This window comes from Balaenoptera ricei, chromosome 6, assembly GCF_028023285.1.
Source record: "Balaenoptera ricei isolate mBalRic1 chromosome 6, mBalRic1.hap2, whole genome shotgun sequence".
Taxonomy (NCBI): Eukaryota; Metazoa; Chordata; class Mammalia; order Artiodactyla; family Balaenopteridae; genus Balaenoptera; species Balaenoptera ricei.
The window spans coordinates 99,343,530-99,361,401 of NC_082644.1; the positions used below are offsets into that span (position 1 = coordinate 99,343,530).

Below are 17,872 nucleotides of genomic sequence, written 5' to 3' on the forward strand. Positions count from 1 at the left end.
CACCTAACCTTCTTCCCTTCTGAGCGATCCATATCTAACACCTGCGATGCATGTATGCATCTTTGCCCCTCCACACTCTTCAAGTGTGGGCCAATTGCAATGCAGACCTCTTAACTGAACCACCAATGGCCTCTCCAGCCAGCCAGCCTCTCACAGTTTGACAATTTCAGGTATAGGTCAGCTCCAGACTCTGTCTTCCAATCACCAGAGTATATCTATCAAACTCTGAGACTTGAAACCCATCCTCCTATGGCTTTAGGTGAGAACAACTTCCCCCTTCCTTCCCATTTCCCAGTGGGAACGGAGCGGAAATGCCACAGCACACCAAGTCTTTTTCTTAAAAAACTCCCTACTTCCCAATCTCTGTGACAAATCCCTAAACCTGTCCCAGTGTGAGGAGTGAAGGACTGCAGAGCCTGCCTCACGTTTCTAAGCTCATCCTACGTAGGTGGTCTTGTCCTATTGTACTCAGCTGCAAGGAGAGGGAAAGGCATATTTAACATCCTGTAACTCTACCTACCCACACCCAGAGGCAGTTCTATTTAAAATGAAACATTCCAGAGGAGTCTTGATAATTAAGACTTCTACTGCAGTAGAAGTAAGCGGGTCATGCCTGCTCTCAAAATCTACCAGGCCAACATCATCACATTCACTGTGAGTCAGTCTGAAGGATTTGGAGACTTCAGTCACGCACATTAACTGCTCAGGGTTGCTTAGCTTTGGGAAAGTCCCTAGAGACCTCCATTCTGCATCAACTGCCAACTGGCTTCTGTCCATATTCCAGGCAAAGTTGGAGCTATGCCAGCCATCTCCAGATTCTCTCTTTCTCTCTGAGACCCATGTCAGGATGGAACAGGCAGTTCAAGGAATAGTCTTCATAGCACTATGATCTAATTCTTTGGGTTTCATTGAAGGTCAGTATAATGGGCAACCATTTACAATTTCCTTTTAGCCATACTAGAAACGTCAGGAAAAAAGCAAATCTAATGGAGAAATTACCAACTGCCTTTAATCTTCCATGTTCAATCTTCACAACATGGAAGTTGTGAAGTAAAACTGGAAATTCTAGAGAAAGAAAGTAGAGTCCAGAAACACCAGCACTGCCTTACGACTCCTGTGACAGCAAGAGAATGTGTTACAGGGGACACAACTGAAAATTACAGGTGATACATAGTAATTACTTACTTGCATTAGTCTATTTTTCCAACAGCTTACCCTTCCTACTGCCTCCACCCCTGCGTATAGACAACTGAAAAAGAGTGCGCTACTGCCGTATTTTACCTTTCAGACTGCAAAATCCTGGAATCTCAGATCAAAATCCAACATCCTTTTCTTTTTGTTTTTCCTCTTTGTTTCCTTTTACAAGTTAGGAGAAGTTATTTCCTTCTTCTATTTCATTTTCTTAGCTAGAGCTAGTGAGACATTATCTATATTGAATAATTAATCATCATCAAACTTGTCTAATTCCCTTTAACTAATCCATCCCTGTTAGTCATGTGGCCTGGAGGAAAACTTCAGTCTTTCAGTGTCAGCTTCCTCATCTATAAAATACTAGGATAGACTAAGTAATCTATTCCATTTCCAAAATATAGTGCAAGTATAAAAATATATTTAGTTAATATATATTTATTGAATACCTACTGTATGCTGGATACACAGAAGGCGAGTTATCTCCTGAGATAAAACATGATATCTGTCCTTTAAGGGTTCAAAGTCTATTGAAGGAGACAGGAGCACACAGAAATACTTGGAGTAGAATGGAATCGTACTCTTATGGAAGTGTGTAAAAAATCCTAGAGACCATTATAGTGAAGTGCTTAATAGATGCTAGGGATATAATGATAAATGGGGTGCCTCAGCTGTGTCTGGAAAGATAAGAGGAGACCCTAAGCAGAGAAGACATGGAATAGCATTTCAGGAAAAGCTTAGGGAGCTAAAAAAGGAAAATGCATACTGAAGAATGCTTATGTTACCAGAAGGAAGACAGAAAGGAAATGGCAGATGAGACTAAACAAATAGCTTTAAGCTAATATTGAAAGGGGCTTGTAAATCCTGCTTAGGTATATAGGAAGTGAGAATTATTGAAGCTTTGAAAGCAGGGGAATGATGTCATTCTTTCAGACTGCTTTTAGAAAGAGAACTATTTCAGTGCTGTGAAAGTGATTTGGAGCACAGAAACACCAAAGAAAATAGTTGTCAATATTGGATACCTATAAAAATTTAATTATTATCTGATGCATATTATTTTGCAGATGGCTAAGGTGGAAGTACTGACCTTTAATGGACAATGAGTATGACATTCAGAGCTTAGATTTCATCAGAATGTGGAATCACTGCATCTGAAATTTGATGATTAGGTATGTTCTCTGCAGAGCAATAAATCTCAGCTCTGGACATAATGTGGAATTCTCAAGAAATTAGCCTCAGGGAATTTCTTACAGAAGATTTGTTGTATCGGTGGTCATTATGCAACCATTTCTTAAAACTAAATTAAATCTTTAATTTTGAAAAAAAAAAAAAAAAAAAAAAAAAAGAAAATTACAGGTGATTGTTCTGCCTCATTTGGGAACAAATCCTATTGCAAATAGCCAGCAGAACAAATTTTCTGGAAATTGTAATAATTGCATCTGGGCTAGAATGGAAGAAGAAACAATTGGGACTATTTCGTTTAAATGAAAAGAACAAGAACAAGAACAATTTTAATAGCAGTAAAAAGTAGCCTCTGACTAAAACATTCTCCCTGTTCCCCCAGCGTCCCTCAAAATCTTCAGTCTAGAGCAGTGTTTCTCAACCGTTTATTCATTATAACCCAATAAGGAGCTTTTTCAGACATTTTTTTCCTCATCTCCTCCTCCCGTGAAAATTTAATACCATAAACATAATCTAATTATGTTTATGTAAATATAAAAGTATATGTATACTTACCATCTATATCTATATCTACATCTATATTTATATCTGTATCTATGTGTGTGTTTTATACATAGAGTAAGGTTTTTTCACCTATATTAATTTCCCAGGACTGCCATAACAAAGTACCATAAACTTGGTGACTTAACACAGATTTATTCTTTCATGGATCTGAAGACTAGAAGTCCAAAATCCAAGTGTTGACAGGGCCGTGTTCCTCCTGAGGATCTAGAGGAGACTCCTTCCTGTCTGCTTCAGCTCTGGTAGCCCCAAGCATGCCCTGGCTTGTGGCTGCATAACTGCAATCTCTGCCTGAGTCTTCACATGGCCTTCCTCTCTCTGTGTCTGTCCTCTTCTATCTCTTATAAGGACACTCTCATTGGATTAGAGTCCACCCTCATCCAGAATGATCTCATCTCATGCCTTGCCTTAATTATATCTGCAAAGACCCTATCTCTAATAAGGACATATTCTGAGGTTCTAGGTGGACATGAATTTTGGGAGATGATATTTAACCCACTACAGATCCCAAGAACCAAATTTGGTCCCCTTGGGGATGACATCATCCTTGCTGAGAATACCATAACCTAGAGAATAAATGGTATTCAAAGCACTCCAGCATCTAAATCCAACTTACTTGGAGAAGTGAATGCTGTCAACTCTCTGAAGAGATCCCCTGACCAGTCCTCTGCTGGTGACTTTTGTAGTTGTCTGCAGAGGGATGCCATGGTCCCCGGAGGAAAGTCACAGCACTATCAGTCCATCTGCCCTCCTGCACCCCTCACCCAGCTGCTGAAAGGCTGCTTTAACTTCTCTCATCCTCCACTGCATCCTCTGTAAAGTGGAGAGAATCAGAGTACAGTATCTACTTCCTAGAGTTAATTTTGGCTTTAATTGAGGTCACGCACGAGGAGGGGTTCACTCAGTGTCTACCATAGAAAATGTGCTCAATCAATGATTAGCAGTTATTTTTATTATCATTCTTTTTTCCCCACTGTGTCCCCCTGAAAAATGGTGCTCCCAGTCCTTCCCCTTGACAGTTTCATGATCTGATTCCTCTCTCTAGTGATGAGGCTTCCTTTTTAGCTATCTCTCCCATTTAATGACAGCCCATCTGATCTTTCACAAGCTTCAGCTTTATTTCCCGTCAGGAAATCATGAAAATGCTTTCTGTTGGCTCACAAAGCCTTGATATAAGTTGGGGAACCATGCACAGGGGAGGGCCAACCAACAATGTAGTGAGCCAACTATGTCATGAAAAAACTGGGTGCACTGGTCAGCCCTGGTACACTCCTGGGGGGAAGGGGGGTTCTTCTCTGTGGCTTCTCTTCTAGAAAGGTAAGGAACCTATGCATTCGCTTTTCTGGGAAAATATTTTATTATGTCATATGCTTGTGAATAATTTACATTTCAGGGCATTCATCTCTGCATATTTCTAACTTCAGGCTTTTTATCTTTGTCTTTATCCTGTGGCTAAAACTCTATGGCAGAAATAAAGGTGGAATGGGTGCCCTTGACTCCATCAGCCTCAGAGGGACCTCTGTCAAATAGTCCCACTCACATGACAGGAAACTCTATCCTGTGGTTTTGATTTTATCTGACAAGTAAGTTGAGATTTGTATTCACAATTCCATGTTTTTCCTCCATGTTGCACCAAGAGTTCTTGGTCATATAGGATTGTGCTTATGATCATTTAAACACTCTTTGTTTTACATACCCTTTGGCAGAGCCAAGCGTTTGTGGGGACTTGAATGATATTGGGGATCGTTGCTTGAAGGACATGCTGATTTTTTCCTCTTCTAGATAATCTATCATATATCCTTGAGTCAAACTAGATCACAGAGACCCAGGAAGGTGGGCTGCACTGTTCTGACAGCGGGCAAAGTTAACTTTGCTGAGTTGCTTCTTGATTTGATGCCTTCAGCCTATATAGGGGTCTTCATGGACCCATCCCTAGGAAGCTTCTTATTCTGTTGGTTGAAGAGCAAGGCTGAGGGTGTCATGCTTTCCTTCCATGGTGTCTTCTTGGAAAAATGCTTATCTTCACTACTAAGAAGATCAGTACTTCTCTTGAATGACAGCTCTGTTTTTTGCCTCATGGATGTTGGGAACTGTATATATGATCATGTTTCTTTTCTTGTGTTGGATGCTGCAAAGCTTAGAACCAGTAGGTGGTTCACCATAGCCAGACTGAGGACCGCCTCACTCCAAGCTCATTCCTATCCCTTTTCCTTGTAGTCTTTTTTCTTCTGCACTATTTAAAATTTGTGCTCTTTTATTGTATTTTAGTTTTCCTTATAAGATCCCTTATATCCTTTTTGGAATAAAGTAGGAAACACATTTTTTAAGTAAATATTTATCTGAGAGAAGAATTAAACTAATTTTGTATGATCCCAATGGGCAAAATGAGGATTCCTTCTTTTTTTCTATCTTTTCCTGCCCTCCCTCCCTCCCTCCCTCCTTCCTTCTTTCCTATCACTCAAATATTTAACATGTCAACTAACTATGAGGAACTGAAATAGGAGACTTAGGGAGATAGAGGAGGCAGCTTCTAGCTGTTTAAGAAATGACTTTATAACGCTCAGTCCTGCCCAAAGATAAACAATTACCACTTGTACCAGAACTTCATAATTTACAAAGCACTTCTGCCCACATATGACCTTGTTTTACCTTCACAGCAGTGCTCAATTGTAGGGATTATTATCTTCATTGATCAAGAACCTGAGCTTTAACAAGAATCTTGGCCAAGGTAACTTAGCTGCTAAATGGGGGAGGTAAGAATGGCTTCCTGATTTTCTGGTTTCAAATCCTTGTTTGCCCTTTCCATGACCTGAGACACCCCACCACTTATCCCCTCTCCACTTGCCGTGCGGTGGGCATACCCTCTCAGTCTGAATGTGTACCCTTTCACTCTGACGTCATTTTTACCCAGAATGTGAATTCACAATTCACATAGTATCAGTGCTGTTTTTATTCTCTGTGATTTAAAAGCCAGCAGAGGGACTTCCCTGGTGGTGCAGTGGTTAAGAATCTGCCTGCCAATGCAGGGGACACGGGTTCAAGCCCTGGTCCAGGAAGATCCCACATGCCACGGAGCCACTAAGGCTGTGCGCCACAACTACTGAGCCTGCACTCTAGAACCCGCAAGCCACAACTACTGAAGCCCATGCGCCTAGAACCTGTGCTCCACTACAGGAGAAGCCACCGCAAAGAGAAGCCCGTGCACCGCAATGAAGAGTAGCTCCTGCTCACCACAACTAGAGAAAGCCTGTGCGCAGCAATGAAGACCCAATGCAGCCAATAAATAAATAAATAAATAAAAATAAATAAATAAAATAAAAAATAAGAGCCAACAGAGATATGCCAAATATGTTTCTGCTTTCATGCTTCAAAGTTTTGCTTCAGGAGATAGCATCTTCCGTACAGGGGCCACATGAATGCTGGTTGGCGGGTCCCTGTGCCAGTCATTCACTGCTCTATCAGATTCGGCACAGCATTTTTGAGTCACCACATGCCACCACCTCCACCTGGGGAGGTGGCTCTAGATTGCTCTTCACGTGGGTGCATATTGTGTATTATCTTAGGGAGAGCAGAATGGTACCTTCTGGAACAAAGCTAGGGCTTATCACAGCATGCCCCACCAGCAACTATTAAGGTACTTTCTTCTCCAAACCCAAAAGTTGGGGAGTATTATTATTATTATTATTTTTGGTGAGGGGGGCCTCCTCACCATGTCCCTATTTAGCATGAAAAAGTAGACATTTCTAGGTTACTAATTTATTTAAAGGAGTATTGAGTCATCCCTTGTTATCCTTCCTTAAACGTATTTTATCTTGTTGAAATTTCTCCAAACTGACGGCTTATGGATGGCACTCTTCTTTAACTTCCAGAGAGATGCAACTGCCCCCATTTTTATGGTTCTTTGGTCATTTCCATAAGGTCATTGCATGTAAGCCCTTGCATGGAGTGTATCAGGCAGGGTAAGTCAGGTTGTGCTGTGGTAACAATACACCTCAATTAAACAAAGGTTTATTCCCTGCCTGGGTCCGTTATGTGTTAGCTGGGGGCTCTGCTCCTCATTGGCTTTACTCTGGGACTGAGGCTGATGGTGTACCCACCACCTAAATGGCAGAGGGAAAGAGTGTCTCCACTTGTGCACTGGACTCCAAAACTTCAGCCCACCAAAGCGAATCACTCAGCTACACCTCACTTCAAGGAGTAGGAAAAATCAAACCCACCATGTGGAGAAGCCAAAATATTTGGTGCAGTGAGTTAGATCCTTGTGCTACACGTTAATCTCATCTGGAAATGTCAGCATTTATCTTTTAGGCAAAAACCAGGGGAACTTTTTTTTTTTAACTAATTTATTTATTTTATTTATTTATTTTTGGCTGCGTTGGGTCTTCGTTGCTGCGCGTGGGCTTTCTCTAGTTGTGGTGAGCGGGGGCTACTCTTTGTTGTGGTGCGCGGGCTTCTCATTTCGGTGGCTTTTCTCGTTGCAGAGCACGGGCTCTAGGTGCGCGGGCTTCCGTAGTTGTGGCTCGCAGGCTCTAGAGCGCAGGCTCAGTAGTTGTGGCTCACGGGCCTAGTTGCTCCATGGCATGTGGGATCTTCCCAGACCAGGGCTCGAACCCGTGTCCCCTGCATTGGCAGGCAGATTCTCAACCACTGTGCCACCAGGGAAGCCCCCCAATTCCCTTTTCTTAATGTTTAAGTAATAACCCCCTGGTCGGGCTACTTCCATAGGATTATTGGTGAATGTCAAGGAGATACTATATATGAAAATATTTTGAAATGTGGAAAAAGTTTTATAGATAAGGATTGTTCAGCTTATTGCCATGTCTTTTTTGGGTAGAATAATAATTCTAACTCATATCACTTAGATCAAAAATAAAATACACCCATTCTGAGGACAGGCACCTTTCTCTGAAAATGATTATATCAGTTCTACAGAAATGTCAAGAACCTTTTAAAATTAATGTATAAGGCACTGGAGAAAAGGCCATGCCAATGCAGCACCTGGCACAACTTCCCAATAGTTACCTTCACGTAGCTATGAGTCTAGATGCGTAGGTTATTTTGTCTTTAGACACTTGTGGAAATACTTTCAGTCAGACCAAGAAGGATTATCTCTGCCTTTTGCCGGCCCTTTCTAAGTTGACAGGTAGAAAATTGATCATCAGAAAAGAGCACACAAAACTCTAATACTATAGATTGCGAATGGATGATAAGATTTCCTGGGCAGTCAAATGAACCCATTCGACATGATTCCCATTTTTCATGGCAGTTCATAATGATCTTCCTTCCTTGGGGCTCCCTAGAGGGGAGAATCGACCAGGTATGCTCTTAGGTTCAGCAGGGTGGCTTCCTTTATCTTGAATTTCACAGGACACTATGAAATGTATGACTTTTAGGTCCCTCAAAGACTTCCTTCACTGGGCACATCTGGCCAAATGGGTAACACATTTGCCTCACAAAAACTGATCCTTTATTCTTGGCTTTTTTTTTTTTTTTTCATTTACTAAACACTAATGAAACACCTGTTATGCACTGTGTTAGCCATCTTGCTAGTATGGATGTAAGATTAACGAGACCCAGTCTGCCTTTGAGCAATTCACAATCTAGTGAAGGAGACAATTATACAGGCAACGGTGACTGTACACCATGTTAGAGATGCCCAGGAAGTGCAATGAGGTATCCTGGCAGCTTAGAACAGGGGAGCCTCACTGTCTCTAGAGGTCAGGGAAAGCTCCCAAGAGGAGATAAAGTGCCAGTTGGGTCTTAAGGATGATTCAATGGCTGTCAATACAAAGCAAGAGAATTGAGGGCAGAGGAATAGCATATGTAAAGACCTAGGGCTGGGAAGACTTCCTGTTATGAAATTTGTATAACTGGGGGTCATGATGCTCTGCAGAGCCCCAGTTATAGGGGCATGTAGGACCAGCTCTGTGCCAGGGAGGCCTGGGTCTCCCTCAGAACCAATTCCTGTCATCCCAGGGGGTTAACCAAAGGTGTAACATACATACATTACACCTTGGGTTGGAGCCCAGAGAGCCCTTCCACGTTTCCCCCACTTCTTCATTCTCTGCTCCTCTGCCTTCTCCCCGACCTCCCACTCCACCTCCCAAGATTCTGGTTCCAACCAGCTGCTACCATGGTTGGCCAAGCCCAGGACACTCTGTGCCCCTTTGGTCTGAGGTCACTGCATCTTGGGAAAATAACAGTGGATCTTTGTATTCCTCAGAACGAGGCACCTACCAGACAGATTCACCTCTCTCTTGCTAATACCCATTACCCTGAAAGCCTTAATGGTGATGCGTGATTATGTTAAAAGACTTTCTTCCCATAAGGGAAGAGGACAGGAAGGAACAAAGCAGGTGAACAGTACCAAGAGCCATGTGTGTTCACTTTGCTTTCTGAGGAGAGGAACAATCTCAGAGAGCAGCCACGTCTGTGTTTGCATCGCTCTCTGCTTTCTCACCAATCTACTGTTTGCATGGTAAGAAAAATAAGTCCTGCCCTTTGAGAGGGTGAAACAAGTTCAAGAGCTTCTTATCCAGCTCTCCCTTGATGACAACCTAATGGTTTCCATTAGATTTGTTTTCCAGGTTATATAAACCAACAGCCTTGAACGCTGACTTGGGGTAAGCAGAATAAACCAAAGAAAAAGCCAGTTAGAATGTTTTGGTGAGGCATTTAGTCTTAGAAAAGAAAATCTGCAGTTGTTCTTTGTAATGGAGATTTGCTGATCTGATTCGAAAATCTCGGAAGCTAGCACTGCATTTTGAAATGGTACATTGCTTGACATGAGGTTTAAGTTCATTTTGGAGCCAGTTCTTCACCTACCACCCCAGGTTCTTTCTGAAATGTCCTCAAAGCCTTCTTAAGAGCAGAAAGATGCTCTCCCATTTCCTCCCCGCAAACCATTACATTTTCTTTCAGTGTAACACTTTATACAGTGATCAAATTATGTGGTGACCATAACTGAAAACTATCTGTATACAGAATTCTTCCTACTCTGGCAGTGTTTATGGCAGGGACTGTTATGAAATAGCATGTAAAACATGGACCAGCTTAAAATGATTTTGCTTTTTAAAAACAGGCTGTTGATTAATAAAACCTGAAGTTATTTTGCAGAGACATCACTGCGCATGTGCAACACAGAAACCTGTGTCTCCAGGATGACCCCGGAACCAAGGATCTTCAGTCTACGGAATTCAAAGAATAGAAATGTTGCCACCAGAGCTCTTTACAAAGCAAGAACTCCTTCAGTGAGGAAAATCCAGCTTCCAGCATCAAGAGTAGCTTGATTACCATATATGGACTGATTCAAGATTAGCCAATCAGCTTCCAGGTTTGAAATTCTCCTAATTCCTTAAATTTCGCCCTGAGCCTTGGATCTGGGAGACAGATTTGAGCTCTGCAGGTCGACCTCGCAATAAAGCTCTTTCTTTTCTCAAAAGCCAGTGCCAAAGTATTGGCTTCTGTGTGCCTTGGGCAGTGAGCTTTTGCTTGGTAACACTAATCTCTGGCACCCAGTAGGTTTCTAATTCTACCACTATGCCTGGCACATAGCAAGTGTTCAATAAATATTTGTTAAATTAAATCTTATATAAAATACCTGCTCAAAAACTTCCAATGGCTTCCTATAAACTTTCAACTTCCTCCTGACCTACATATTAAGAATCATTCTGTGTAGTTTGGAGCTGAGAGTTTTGAAGAATATCTTTGGGTCTATGACCCAAGGCTTTCTTTATTACCTCTAAATACTTAGAGTATCTACTAAGATTAGGAAGGCTTCCCCACCTCATATCCTCATTAGCTTTTCCTTGAACTATTATTATGATTTCTTATCTGGTCTCCTTGCCTCCTGACTCCCCCTTATTTTAATCATTCATAATCACTCTCTCCTGACCTCAGGACCAGCCACATAGTTTGAAGGTCCCAGTGCAAGATGAAAAATGCAGGGCCCCTTATTCAAAATTACTTAAACTTTCAACACCATGGCAGCAGGACATTACACCAAGCACAGGGCCCTTCTGTGCTCGGGGTCCTCGGTGATGGCAGAGTCTGCATATTCATGAAGCTGATCCTGCCTGAGTTCAACCCTTTTAAGGCACGGTTTCAGTCATGGTAAGTCCTTTTTCAAAAACTTTCAGAGGCTCCACGTTGTCTAGAGTTGTAATTATAGGGATCAATTCTGATCCCAACCAACCTTCCCAGCTTTATCTCCTAGAATTCCTCTTTATACACCCTACACTTCTTCCAAATGGAACTACTTAATCTTGCTCAGAGGTATCCCTTCCTACCTCTGTGCCTTATTTGTACTGCTCCCATTACTTAGAATGACGAGCCTCTTGTTTCCCATCATCACAAATCCTATGTGAAATCTTTCCTGATCCTTTCATTAAAAAAATTTTTTTTATTGAAGTATAGTTGATTTACAATATTGTGTTAAGCTTCAGGTGGGATCCTTTCATTTTTAAGAACTCTTTTCTCCCTCTGAATTTCTAATACCATTTTAGCAGCGTCCTCTTTTGTCCTTTCACTCTTTAATGAGCTCCAAGACTGTCTCGATGCTGTGGAAGGTACAAAGATGAACGCTATTTATTCTACTGGTACTACTGTTAGGCTCTCTTATGCTCTCGAGGGCGGGCTTTGCCTAGCCTCACCTGTGTCTGGCCTTTTGTAGAGAAGGTGCTCATATACTTGTTGAATAAACCAGTGGTTACCAGTTGACTTTCAAGAAAAGGGCATACGTTCATTTGTCAGGCAAATATTTATTGAGTACCTACTATGTGTTAGACTCTCTTCTAAGAGCAGGTAATACAGGTATGAAAAAGGCAGACTGGTGCCTGCTTGCATGGAGATTATATTTTTATGGGTGGGAGGCAGGGAACAAACAAACAAACCAGAAAAATAATAGCTGTTGCTAAGTGCATTGGATGTCATTGTGAAAGGGTTGTGAGTTTGAGGGTGTCTGGGAGACTCTTGGATTAAATAGCCAGGGAAGATGACACCACAAAGTGACATTTAAGCTGCGATCTGAATAATAAGAAAGATAATCTTGGGGGAAGTTTAAGGACAGAGGTTCAATGCAGAGAAAACAGGCAGTGCAAAGGCCCTAGCGTGGGAATGAGCTTGGAGGAAGAGAAAAAAGACCAGAGTGGGCAGAGCAAAGTGGTCATAGAGAGACAAATATGAGATGAATGAGGGGAGGTCAGTGTGCTAGGAAGAGGAATATTGAATTTTATTCTAAATGTGAAGGGACACCTTTGGGGGATGGGAAGGTTGGGTTTAAATAGAGGAGGAATGACTTGAATTCTTTACTATGTGGATACTGGCCTGAGAGGTGGCAAGGCTGGAGATAAGGAGTTATGAGCTGGCAATAGTCCAGGTGAGAATTTCTTTTTTTTAAGGCTACAAAGCGCTTTTTGCACTGCCTTAGCTGTGTCCCACAAATTTTAACGCATAGCATTTTCATTATCTTTCAGTCCTAAATATTCGCTAACATCCATTAGGGATGATTCTTTGACTCACAGGTAATTTAGAAGTGTGTTTCTAAGCTTCCAAACAGGAAACTTTAACAATTACCTCTTAAGTTTTTTCATTGTCTGTGGCCAGATCATATGCTTTGTATGACACTGATGCTTTGAAATATGACTTGCTTTATGGACTAGGAGATGGTTGGTTTTCACCACTGTTCCATGTGTGCTTGAAGTACATACTGTTTTCAGATACACTGTTCTGTGTGTCCAACAGATCAAGCTTATAAATGCTCTCATCCAAACCTTCCATATCCATCTGATTTTGTCTGCTTGGTTTATCAATTCCTAACAGAGATGTTAAAAATCTCCCACTTTGGTTTGTGAATTGATTTCTCCTTGTAGTTGTGTCAGTTTCTGCTAGACAGATTTGAAGCTATGTTCCTGGTGCACGACTGTTCTACCTTCCAGGTGATTTGAACCCCTTTTCATTACGTGGTGATAGTCCTCCTTAGCAGTGCCTTTTATCTTAAAGTCGACTTCATCTTATGATGCAGCCAACACCAGCTTCCTTTTGGTTACCATCTGTTTCTTAACTGGAGTTTAGTCAAAAGAATTTTATTAACAGTTTTTTGGAAATATAATCCACATACCATAAAATTCATCTGAGTTTTGTCGACGTGCATTCGTTCTGGCTGCCTGTGGGCTTGGACTTAATTCTGCCTCTGTGTACCCTCCATTCCCCCGGTTTAGTTTTAGGTTTTACTTTCTCTCCCACCTCCTCCTAGACTGACACTGTCCACCCCACTACATTTTTCTTCTTTCTAGTTTAGTAACACGGTTTCTAGCTTCTAGTGGTTATTTTAGGATTTTTAATGTGCATGTTTATCTTAAATGATAATCTTTATCCATCTTACAAATAAATTTAGAATAATTCAATTCCAGGCAGCCCGCCTTCTCCCAGTTACCAAGCCTGTCAATACCGCCTTCAGCTCTGGCGACAGGGGTTGGGTTTTGTCCTTTCCAAGAGAGTTTGGGGCTGACACAGCAGTCACACAGGCCATTCCCTTCCTGCTCCTGTGAACTTGGGAGAGAAGGAGGAGGTCAGTGAAGACCCACCCCCTCCCCATGCCCACTCCCTCCTCACCACTCCCTCGTCCCCCACCCCGGAATTTTCAGGGAGCGTTCTGGCCTCACCAGAGGAGGCTGGATCCCGGATCTGGGTCACCCCTTCCCCGGATCTGAAGGCTCTTCTGCACGTGCGGCCTAAGCCCTGAAAAGTCGGTGAGGGCAGCGGGGCAGCGTCCGATTTCCGCTGGGAGCCTGAGCCTGCCGGGGTCGGGGTCGGGGTCGGGCCCTCAGGCCAGGCCGGTCGGCTCCAGGTCCTGGGGCAGGATGCGGCCCCTCTTGCGGGTCTTCTCCAGGCGCCGCTCAGCCTTGGCCGCCTTGTTCTCGCGCGGGTTCTGCCGCCACGGGCCCCGCAGCTGTTGCGTCTTCTCCGTCACACGCGCCGTGCGCTTCTCGCATGCGCGCTGGCACTGCGCCCCCCTCTTCTTGCGCTTCGGGGCCTCCTGCAGCAGGTGCTCGTCGTCGCGGATCTTCACGCCCTCGGCCTTGTCCAGCAGGTTCGTCCACTGCATCTTTGCCTCGAGCTCCCGGGCCTGGCCCGCACCCGCGGACCGCAGCTCCTCCCGCCGGGCCCGCAGGCGCTTCCGCGGCTGCCTAGGTCCTGCCTGTTAGCGGCGTCAGGTTGCTCTTCCGCTTCTGCCTCTTCTCCTTCCTGCGCTGCGCCTTGCGGGACGGCTTCTCTTCGGTCGCCTCTACCTTGTTGAGGAGCAGCCCCGGCCGGCCCTGCGCCTCCTCGCGGGGCGCCTCAGGGCCCGCTCAGCGTCCTCCGCACCTCGGGGGCCCTGGGCGCCTTCCGCTTTGCCCTCAGCTCCCGCTGCTGCTTCTCCTTCCGGTCGCGCGCGCTCCTGCTTCCTCCGCTTCCTCCGACGTCTCTTCTCCAAAACGGCGGGAGACAGCTCCTTGGCGCTGCCCTGGCCCCGCGCCTCCGGTATCTTTTCAGGCAGGCGCTGCCGCAGAACGTCCAAGGCAAGTAAAGAGGCTCTTTGTCCAGGCCGTCCGCAGGGGCCCCGGTGGAGCTGGAGGCCTCCTCCTCCTCGGCTGCCACCGGCTTCCGGACCTGAGACTTCTCCGCGGGGGCCCGGGCCTTGGCCTTGGCCTCTGCAGCCTTTTCCTCCCGCTCCTGGGATTTCTTCAGGGCTTTCTTCCTCTCCTTTTTTAGGAGTCCGGCAGCTTCTAAGACTTGAGTTTTGCCAGCCGACTTGCGCTTCTGTGGCTCGGGCCTGGGCCGGGAGCAGATCTTCTTGGCCAGGCTCTGCAGGTAAGCATACTTCGCGAGCAGAGGAGCCATGGCTGGAGGCTCAGGGGTTGGGCGGGGCTCGCTTGGGGTCCTACTCGGGGGAGGAGGGCCGGGGTTCAGCATCCCGGCGGCACCCGGCAGTCCCCGGCCCGCGCTACCCTCACCTACCCGGCTGCGCTCACCAGAAACACTCCATGGATTAGGGTGGTAGTGGCTTGATCACCTGGGTGGTTGTTGGTGCCGTTCTTGAGGACGGAAGAGATTAGGGGAGGTGTAAGTTCGGAGAGCTGTTGCAGGGAAATTCTGCCAAGTGGAACAGGAAAGTCTGCATAGGCTTTGGTATGGTATGCAGTAAAGGATTAACCTTTCCCCCAGAGAGGCCTGCCCTTTGCCCTTGGCTTCTGGGAGGTAACCTCTAAGACCTTGGAATGTCCTGCCTGATTTGTTTAACTTGGGGATGTTTGGCCATGCCAGATAGTCTATGCTAGCAGTGTGATTTATAGTAGGGGTCCTTGGGTCATGAGGCGTGAACTTGACCTCTGGAGAATAAGGTTGTCCACATGAGCAGTCAGCCATATCTATGTGACTGAGCCCCAATAAAACCTCTAGACACCAAGGTTCATGTGAGCTTGTCTGGTTGGCAGTAGCTCATGCATATTGTCACACATTGTACCTGTGAGAAATAAACAGTGTCTGCATAACTCCACTAGTGTCCCGTGCTAGAGGTCCCATGCTTGGGACTCTCCTGGACCCTTCTCTATGTACCTCTTCCCTTAGCTGCTTTTAATCTGTGTCCCTGTGCTGTCATAAACTGTAACTGTGAGTATAGCAGCTTTCAGTGGGTTTTATGAGTCCTTCTAGCAAATTATCAAACTCGAGGGTGATCTTGGGGGCTCTCTAACTTGCAGTTGATAACAGAGGTAAAGATGGCCTTGTAGACCCCTGAACTTTGCATTGAGGGTATATACAAATTTAACAAAGAGAAGCCCTGTGTGACTCAGGTCTTATACTCTATTGGTCAGCTGAGTCCAGGGAGACCTGAAGAGTAAAAAGAGAATAGAGAACCTGTTGTCTCTTGACCAGTGTCTCAGAGGATTTCTCTTTTCCTTTATGCCAGTGTCACATTAAGAATCATCTACACTCTTCTGGTAAGAGAGCTGCCTATAAGTGTAACCTGGAAAGACAGCAGAGAAAGGCAGTGCCTTTAGTCATTGTGCATGATGAAATCTGTGGGAAGAAATAACACTCCTGATATGTCAACACAAGTATGGTTTTCATCTAATTGAATCCATCACTACATTAAAAAAGAAGCTGATGCAATTGAAAAGTGAGTTCAGTTAGTCCATCCTCCCACAGAAACAATCGCACGCACGCGCACGTGTGCGTGTGTGTGTGTTGATGTGGATCTCATCTTAAAGAAAATGTGAATTCTGGCTTCAGACAAATGAAGGTTTATTTCATATGGCGACCTCCTTGCATACTGCTGATGGTTACAGCATGTGGAATTTATAACTAAAGCCTTTGACTGAAAATGTGGACATAGCACTCAATTTATCATCCTCTTCTCTGAGATTTAAAAGCTTTTTAGAACACAAGCTAATACCAGTTTCTGTTTTAACAAATCAGTAAGTATCTTTTCATGGACTAAATGACTTCCCCATTTGGCACCTCTCAGACCACGCCCCTCCCCCACCCCCCTACCCCCCTGGCTGCAGAGGTTGTAATATATGTGCTGGATACAGGCAGCTTGGAAGAGTGTGTCTTATTTCACAGACTCCAGCAAGGCAAGGGCAGCAAGAGTAATTGTTCAGAACTGTGAAAACCAAACACTCTTTCCTCGATATCTCAGCTTGGATCAGGATTGCATTAGTTATCTATTGCTGTGTAACAAATTACCCCAAATTTAGTGGCTTAAAATGATATACATTTATTAACTCACAGTTTCTGTGGTCAAGAGTTTGGCATAGCTTAGCTGATTCCTTTGTTTTAGGGTTCCTCACAAGACTGAAATAAAGTTGCCAGCTGAAGCTGTGGTCTCATATGAAAGCTCAGCTGGGAAGGATCCACTTCTAAGCTCATCCAGGTTGTTGGCAGAATTCAGTTCCCAGAGGACTGTTTGACTGAGGGTTGCAGATCCTTCCTAGCTTTTGGCTGGAGATTGCTCTCCAATCTTTGCCATGTGGACCTCTCCAGCGTGGCCACTTTTTTCATCAAAGTATGCAAGCTGAGAAAGCAATATGGAAAATCTAGCAAGACAGAGATTACAACATAATTATGGAGGTGACATCCCATCACTTCTGCTGTATTCTGTTGGCCTTCTCACTCTCAAGGGGAGGGGATTACACAGAGTGTGAATACCAGGAGGTGAACACTGGGAGCTATCATAGTGTCAGTCCACCAGCAGGACAGGGTCCCTGGTTGAGCAAGTCACAGTAATATCCTCTTACAGGGAATGTGCTGCATGTTTCTGAGTTTCAAAAATATTTGTGGATAGGTTCAGCAGGTGAATTATGTCTTTGAAGAAACTATGATGTCTTGGTGGCAAATTATGTCTTTATTCTGGCTAATTTTCTCATTTTTCCCATGAAATATTGTTTTCCATTCTCTCCAAAGAATCTGTTTTCTTTCATTCCTCCTTTTATTATAACCTAATAAATGCCTGGTCAAATTAGAACCTGGAAAGAGCTCGGGGTCCTTGAGGTTGGGCAGAATAGCCTAGAACTTAGCAGGTGGGCAGTAATGTGTTGGCTCAAGGCAGCTTTCTGACCTTGGCTTTTCTCAGTTTTACTATTTCTCTTTTATGTTTATGAGGCTCTGAATTAGGCACCCACACAGCTCCAGAGTTGCTTCCTAGCAGTGTCTTCACGACAAAGCATTTCCAGGGAATTCCATGCTTTACTCTCTGGAGTTTTAAAGCCTATTGAATCGGTTCCCACCAGTGGTCCTTGTAGACATTACTAAAAGTTACAGATGACATTCTGACTGAAGACCAATATGAAGCACCCACGTGTCTTTTTCAAGTGGGCAACAATCTCAGGGATTAGGAAATTGTGGTTGCTATTGTTGTTTTCGGTCACCAAAAAGTATGAAACAAATTCACCCAATCACTCAT

General features: G+C 44.2%; 1 protein-coding gene and 1 pseudogene across 5 annotated transcripts in view; one reads left to right on the plus strand and one right to left on the minus strand.

The window, feature by feature from the left end:
- The window catches only part of PALM2AKAP2 (PALM2 and AKAP2 fusion), a 624,626-nt gene that overhangs the window by 95,823 nt on the left and 510,931 nt on the right, over positions 1-17,872 (plus strand). For 3 of the 5 annotated variants that reach the window (XM_059925268.1, XM_059925272.1, XM_059925269.1), the window contains 2 exons: positions 10,048-10,264; positions 14,683-14,781. The gene's annotated coding sequence lies outside the window, so the exon portion shown is untranslated. Of the gene's footprint in view, positions 1-10,036; positions 10,265-14,682; positions 14,782-17,872 lie in introns of all 5 variants that reach the window. The other 2 variants (XM_059925270.1, XM_059925271.1) reach the window with 2 other exon arrangements.
- On the minus strand, positions 13,754-14,811 carry LOC132367257 (surfeit locus protein 6-like; annotated as a pseudogene).